The sequence below is a fragment of the Microtus oregoni genome, unplaced genomic scaffold (assembly GCF_018167655.1).
Source record: "Microtus oregoni isolate MIOR12 unplaced genomic scaffold, Mior012 000009F_ref0000495, whole genome shotgun sequence".
In the NCBI taxonomy this organism is placed as follows: Eukaryota; Metazoa; Chordata; class Mammalia; order Rodentia; family Cricetidae; genus Microtus; species Microtus oregoni.
In genome coordinates this window covers 36,138,299-36,144,056 of record NW_024543068.1, presented here as the reverse complement: position 1 = coordinate 36,144,056, position 5,758 = coordinate 36,138,299, and the positions used below count along the sequence as shown (strand labels likewise).

The following is a 5,758-nucleotide window of genomic DNA, read 5'->3' as shown; positions in this document are numbered from 1 at the left end:
ACCGCTAGGTGCGCTTACCGGGAAGATTCTAGCCTACATCCATCCTGGGTCAGAGCTTCATTGCGTGTGCCTCGGAGAGCAGAGCTATCGCCTGCCCTGGAAAGGGGAGCATGGCCTCTGAGCTCACTTCCTCTTCCTCCCAGCATTCTGTTCTGTTTACTCCTCCCACCTATGTTTTAACCTATGAGGGCCAAGCAGTTTCTTTATTTTTTAACCAATGACCTTCCTCCATCAGTCACTCAATCTTTTCATCCCCTATGGAACAAAACTTGCTTTATCTTTTACTCGTTTTCTAAATAAAAATGCCAAAAATGCTTCTGAATCTATTCCACACTAAAGGAAAATGTTTAGCCCATATGTATCTTACAACATACATATCATAGGCTTAGAAAAATGCAATTCTCACCATTTCTAACCAACCAAAACCCACTGTCTACATTCCTCCAGGCAGAGGAATTACAACCCATGCTTGAGTCAAAACTCCACCAAAACCACTGCCTGACACTGCATTTGGTGCTGACCCCAACCAAGAGGGACATCAGAACTGCAAATGCTGTAGGAGTTTGGGTCCCTCTGCAAGCTGGCTCTGGTTCTGACTGGTTCTTCTGGCAGGCTAAAATGCCCACCATACCCCAACTACTCTGCAGTGCCTCCAGGGCTGCAGCCATCATTGCTGGGTTGATGATAAAGGTTCCAAAGTTCATTCCTCCACCCATACCACTTTGGTTATTTCCCAAGCCAGCTCCACCCCTTCTAATGTTACCTGATTTCCCAAAGCCTCCTGGATTACCACCCAGTCTTCCACTTCTTTCTGTCTATTGCTATTGTGCTTAGCTTCAGCATTGGGTATCTGCACGTTGATTCCTTTAACGATCAAATCCTCTCCACAAAGAGGTTGGGCAACCCTATCATTTGTAAACACAGCCAAAGCAGAAGCCCTGGATGGCTTGGAAATAACATCAGACAGCTACAACTTCCCGGTGCTGACAGAAGAAACGTTGAAGCTTTTGGACCACGTGTCTTTTGAACAATGCCCAACAAACAATTTTCTGCCTCTTAAGGGCTCATCTGGGCTTTGCTTAGAATCCAGTTTACAGTCACGCCATCGGCTATCTATCAAATAAATATCCTTGTGACATTGCTTTTACATTTTATAAACTGAACAAAGTCAAACCCTTCCAGTTTTAAGATCTCTCTAGACCTACACCATAGGCCTGTCTCCAAAGCATTGACACCGTCTGTAAGATCCTGTTTGGTTGTTATCCATGGAGATCTGACACTATTAAATTGGATGTTTTCTGGACTGTTCGCTCTACTTTCATGGCTGAAGAAACACCTTTCTCCTCAATTTCCCCTGTGTTATCTTCTGGATAGTTTACCAGATTTCCCCAGCCAACATCAGGGGATGCAGACTTTCTTCCACCCCTCAAGTACTGAGACACTGGATCCCTAGAGTGCAGACCACATGCCCTGGGAACTGGGCTGCAACTGAGGATGGCAATACTCGTCCTTGCTCTTTAATGATTTTCAGTGGACTCATCATTTTCATCGTTTCTTGCCTGGATACATTCTGACATCTCTGCTTAGTTCTCTGCTAGATGCTAGAAAGCATAATGAGAAAACTGAGGCCGCAAGCTACTGCTTTGTGTCTGCCCCAATTAACTCTTTTTTTTTTAAATATTTTTTATGGTTTATTTAACTTTATTTTATGTGCATTGGTGTGAAGGTGTCAGATTCTCTGCAACTGGATCTTCAGACAGTTGTGAGCTGCCATGTGGGTGCTGGGAATTGAACCCGGGTCCCCTGGAAGAGCAATCAGTACTCTTAACCACTGAGCCAGCCCTCCAGCCCCCCCAATTAACTCTTTATACGCCTATCATTGAAGATATCTCTGCTACTTGTCAGTACTTGATTATATACTGTCGTTGCTATTTAAATTCATAATATAGAGCAGGCTTCTTCATGGAAATTATATAGTCACATGGAACAATAAGTTAACAGTTTGAATACTTTTACCTCTTAGAGTCTTAATCTGCTTCCCAAGTTTGCATGGCCTTGGGTAAAAGAGAATGCCTTTTTACTTTTTATTGCTTCGCTGCTCAACAATCTTTCGAAGAATAATTTCAGATGAGCGTCTTTACAGCATATGTAGATGCTTATCTCCATTACATCATCCAGTAATGCTTTGATAATAAGTGGTATTAAAAGCATTGTGTGATAATACAGCTATCAGAATAAGCCAGCTGTGACCACAGCTCTAGTGGTGAAAGGAGAAGGAATATTAGTTCAAGGGCAGCCTGGGCTACTTAGCAAGTAAAGGGCTAGGGAAGTATCTTTGCAGTAGAGTGCTTGGGTAGCATATATGAGGTCCTGGGTTAGAACGGTAAGGGCGAAAAGACAAACGTCAAACAAAGCTGCAGAAAAGAGGAGGAAGTATGAACTTTGTAGACGTGAGAAGCCAACAGTTTGACAGTTGTTGAGATAGAGAAATAAATGGGACAGGAAGAACCAAAGGTGATTCCTAATGCTACGAGCATCACCTTAGAAAATGCTACCGTGTTTGCAAAACTGTAGTTATGGAGCAGGCAAATAAAAGCTAGAACCTGGAGTATAGGGTGTCGAGTTATATGACAGAGCAATCTCCACATGCACAGAGCCCCAAAGCCAATCATAGCACCACAGAAAAAGAAATAAAAGTGCATATATGAGTGTACTCAGAAAAGTGCAGACAAGTTGTCCTCACCTGTTGACATCCCAGGATATAAAGATGTGCAAAGCAGTTAGAATATGCCAGACTACTTACTGATCATGAGGGGTATTGCTAGATAAAGCCACGTTAGGTAGAACTGCAAACAAAAATGTTTGTATGAGCTATTTATTTTGATTGCTACTTATATGTTTCTTAACTTGCGAGAAGTCACATAAAATAACAAAGTCAAACATAGTGCTTCATTAATAAAATCACAGTCTGATAGAATCATAAAAAGTTTGGGGCTGGGCATAGTGGTGGCTCACAGCTTTAATCCCAGCACTCAGAAGGCAGAGACAGGCAGAGGTAGAGCCATTCTGGTCTACACAGTGAGTTCTGGGACAGCCAGGGCTACATAAGGTGACACCTTGTCTTGAAAAAGACCCCTTCCCCCAAAAAGAAGTTGGTTGCTGAACTATGGTGACGAGAGAAGCTAAAAGATAAGAAAACCAATGGTAAGGTGTCCAGGACTTAACCAATACATCAATCATTTAATAGTTACAAAATAATTCATGCACAGTATAAGGAAAAACGATGTTCCTGGAGGAAATTTTTATTCTGTTCATATTTTGAACAGATTTTGGTTTTGTTACATTAAAAATTTTTTTTTTTGAGACAGGGTTTCTCTGTAGCTTTGGTGCCTCCTGGAACTAGCTCTTGTAGACCAGGATGGCCTTGAACTCACAGAGATCCTCCTGCCTCTGCCTCCCGAGTGCTGGGATTAAAGGCGTGCGCCACCACCACCACTGCCTGCCTACATTTAGAAACTTTTTATTTCTTGTGCAAGTATATCTTACAGAGAGGATTAAAAGAAAGAGATAATAGGAGAATTGTCTCAGCTACTTCTATTATTGGCAAAACACTGTGACCAAGACAGTCTATAAAAGAATGTATTTAATTGGGTTTATGGTTTCAGACGGTTAAAGTCCATGGTGGCAGAGCAAAGGCAAGGTGGCAGGAAAGGGTGAAAATTGCATCTTGATCAAAGAGTAGGAAGCAAAGATAAAGTGCTAGGTATTATATGAGTCATCTTCGGAAACTTCAAAGCCCACCCCCAGTGACTCACCTCCTCCAACAAGGCCACACCTCCTAATCCACCAACTGGGGACCAAGTATTCAAACGCATTAGCCTATGGGGGCCATTCTCATTCAGATACCACAGGCATATTTCCGATGAATAATAATTAAGTCAGTTGCATACCTGATGCTAGCTATACAAAGTTAAATAGGACAGCGTCTCACCTCCTGCCGTCTAGTCCTGAAAGAATAATAGCCGTAGATGGCTATAATGCAGTGGAGTGGGCGCTATAATAGTTACAGGTTCAGAGAGTCTTAGCAGAGCAAGTGAAATGGGATCTTACTGTCCCTCTCAGCTTCAGGAAGACTTCCCCGAGGAGACGGTGTGCAAGCTGAGTTCCTGTAGGGTTTTAATTAAGGAAACCTTGGTAACTTTCATCAGAATGATTTCTGCTGAAACACAAGACAAAATCCAGATGAAGTGAGCCAAGAGGTGAATGTAGAAATTGAGACAGTGGATAGAGACAATTTTCCCCAGGAAATTACTTTCAAACTGTTCTGAGAAGATTTAATAATGAATTTTATATTGCATATTACAATTACACACCGATGGTAGGAATGCTCCTTCTTTTTCTCCTGGGTGTTAGTGAATAATTGCTTTCCATTTACACAATGTCAGTGACACGAATCTTTTCCGAATGATCTTATCCTTGAAAGAAAGCTTATAGCTGCACCTTTGCATTACACACATCTCTCTTTCCCAGTTGTTCTTTGCTCCTTTTCACACCTTGGACTTTCACGGTCTGTGTTGCCAAGCACCCCTTTGTACCTGGTGGTTGTACTATAGCTTCCTCCTAGAAATGATCCACGAAACTCCAGTGACTTCAGTTTCCAATCCCTGCTGCACGTGTCGCCTTTAAACACAGAATCCTGTGGCACACTGCCTTTCCATTTTCTCCTCTCCCGGGAGACATAGGGAAAGTCTAACACTAACTAACGAACATCCGCGTCTTCTCTAATCTCCCGGTGACATCTTACTATTTGCCAGCAATCTTCGAAGATGGCTCAGTGCTGCTGGGCCCTGATAACTTGGTGAAATCCCTGGAACCCACATGGTGGAAGAAGAGAACAGAGTCCTGATGCCCTTGCATGTACTGTGGCGTGTGCACAATCACACAGCTCCATACAGCATAGAAGCACAGAAGGAACTGACGTCCTAGCTCACCGTAGAACATTCCGTTTGTTCACTTTTAAGCAACGATCCACCATAGCCACCCCAGCTCCCCAACCTCACTGGCAGCAGCTTTGATACTGTATGGAATTTAGGTCATTGCCCACCTATTTTCAACTACTGTAGTAGGTTGACTCAAATGCGTACTTAATCTGACTTTTTCCTTTCCGTGCGACCCCCTCCTTTTTTGCCTTTCATTGAAGATAGATTTGTTCTCATTTAGTATCTCCTGATTACAGTTCCCCCTCCCTCTACTCCTCCCAGTTCCTTCTCACCTCCCCTTCTATTCAGATTCACTCCCTTTCCGTCTCTCTCTAGAGAACTAACAGGCTTCAGTGGAAAATATTAGGATACAACAAAAATTATCACAGTGGAGTTGGACAGGACAAAAAAACATAAGAAAGAGTCCAAAAGAAGGCAGAAGAGACCCATTCATTTAAACACTCAGGACTCTCATAAAAACACTAAACTGAAAGCCATAATATATATGCAGAAGACCCGGTACAGCCCTATGCAGCCTGTCTATGCTGTCTCAGTCTCCATGAGTTCAAATGAGCTTTGGAGATGTTCCATTTTTACATTGTCTAATCCAAACTCTAGACTTTAACTGTTCAGGAGCTGCATTACACATGTGATGTTTACACGCATGATGATATTAATATGTGGTTTTCTGCCCTTTAGGTAACACTGATATACTAGATTAAGTAGTACCAAGATGTTAAACTCCTCTAGAGGAACAATATATTACCAGATGGTCTTTA

The 5,758-nt window shown here is 42.4% G+C and overlaps 1 pseudogene; it reads right to left on the bottom strand.

Annotated features, from left to right (window-relative positions):
- Positions 1-377: 377 nt before the first annotated feature.
- Positions 378-1,577, bottom strand: LOC121452156 (annotated as a pseudogene).
- Positions 1,578-5,758: the final 4,181 nt, after the last annotated feature.